This window comes from Gobio gobio (genome assembly GCF_949357685.1).
Source record: "Gobio gobio genome assembly, chromosome: 7".
NCBI classification, from domain to species: Eukaryota; Metazoa; Chordata; class Actinopteri; order Cypriniformes; family Gobionidae; genus Gobio; species Gobio gobio.
The window spans coordinates 58,241,088-58,243,587 of NC_137103.1; positions in this window are offsets into that span (position 1 = coordinate 58,241,088).

Sequence of the window (2,500 nt, forward strand, 5' to 3'; positions counted from 1 at the left end):
AACATAAGTGTAATAATACGAGTAATAATTGGCAATATAATATCTAATATTTCATAGTAATATTGATGTGTAATTTCTCTTGCTGTGTCTCCAGAATGCCTGATAATCATGATTTTGTCCTGGCGTCTCCACAGTGGACATTTATGAAATCAATGCCCAACAGAAAGTCATATTTTGATTAGAAACCCCAGAACATTTTCCTGAGATGTTGATTTAGAACAAACAATTAGAAAATGAATTCGATTTAAATTATAATTAATAAATATTATCATATTTCCACAAGACTGCTAAACATTAATGATGTTGTAGTTGTCCTGGAGAAACCTCCACACATGCTGTCTGCGTTTTTATTGAAAAGGTTACATTTTATCTGGATAGTGTTGCTGCGGTTTTTATAGATTTTAAACGGAGGTAAACCACCTCAAACTTCTTACCAGACTTTTTGTCTTTACTGATCTCACAGTTAAATGGATACAGTCTTACATAACAGATAGAAAGCAGTGTGTGCAGGTGTGTAATAGACATCGCCATACCTGGATTATTCAGGAGTCCCCCAAGGGTCAGTTTTGGGCCCACTACTTTTCTCGCTTTATGTCAATGAATTACCTAATGTATGCAGAAATATAGACTCTTATACATACCTTGGGGTCTATTTAGATTCAAAACTGTCCTTTCAAAAGCATGCTCAAAACATTGTAAAAATAACTAACTTTAATATAATGAATTTTAAACATATTAGAGCCTCTTTCCTGCACTCGGTGGTTCTGTCTCATATTGAGTTCTGCATTAGCCGCTGGTCATTCGCTGGTTCTGCTGTTATTAGATCTGTTGATCATGCTACAAAAGAGCATTAACAGTTTTTGGATAAGAAGCCTTTTTCTTACCTTTAAAACACATTTGAAACGGCGGTTGAGAGACCCAAACATGCGATCATATGTGAACTGTATTATAATTAGTTCAGTTTGTAAGATGGGCCTGTGCAATATGCATATTTTATTATTACTTATCTTTCTCTCTTAGACTCAGATGAACTGTACATTATTTATTTCTCTTCCTCTAATTAACTTGTCGCTGTTCTATTGTGTATTTTAATATTGACTGTTATTAGTGTGTCTGTCTTTGTCTTATTGTGTTATATATCGTTTTTATTTTCTTTCTTTTTATGTGTAACATCTACCAGCCAGTGGGTCTGCAGATGGAAATCAGCCTAAGGCTATAATCTGGCATATTTACATTTGCCTTAATGTTCATTAATATGCATTGTTCCCCCTTTCTTAAAAATAAAATGAAAAAAAAAGTTTAAAAAAAGCACTCACACACACACATACACACACTGCAAAAAAAAGCTTTTCTTAGTATTTTTGTCTTGTTTTCAGTCCAAATATCTCAAAAATCTTACATTAAGAAGCATTTACTAGACAAGCAAAAGTTTTTGTCTTATTTTGGGGAAAAATAACTCAAAATTAAGGGAGTTTTTGCTTAAAACAAGCACAATAATCTGCCAATGGGGTAAACAGAATAATCCTGTTTTCTGTTTGAATTAAGATTATTTTGCTTACCCCATTGGCAGATTATTTTGCTTATTTTAAGCAAAAACTCCCTTAATTTTGAGTTATTTTTCCCCAAAATAAGACAAAAACTTTTGCTTGTCTAGTAAATGCTTCTTGATGTAAGATTTTTTAGATATTTGGACTGAAAACAAGACAAAAATACTAAGAAAGAAAAGCATTTTTTGCAGTGCTACAGCATTTGCTCTGCAGCGTTTGGGTCTCAGACTGGCATAAGCCTCATCACAACAAACCAAACACGAGGACATTTGTGTCTGAACGCATGTTGTGTGTGCAGATGCTGTCAGGAGCAACACATGGTCACTGACACACACACACACACACACACACACACACACACACACACACACACACACACACACACACACACACACACACACACGGGTTTGGACTCTGAGGTGGCGTAGCATTAGATGAAGGCTGGGTGGGTGACACATTGTTTTATACATCAGTGAGACCTTACACTGCACACACACACACACACACACACACACACACACACACACACACACACACACACACACACACACACACACACACACACACACACACACACACACACACACACACACACACACACACACACACACGCGCGCATTTGGACTCTGAGGTGGCGTAGCATTAGATGAAGGCTGGGTGGGTGACACATTGTTTTATACATCAGTGAGACCTTACACTGTACACACACACACACACACACACACACACACACACACACACACACACACACACACACACACACACGGGTTTGGACTCTGAGGTGGCGTAGCATTAGATGAAGGCTGGGTGGGTGACACATTGTTTTATACATCAGTGAGACCTTACACTGCACACACACACACACACACACACACACACACACACACACACACACACACACACACACACACACACACACACACACACACACACACACACACACGCGCGCATTT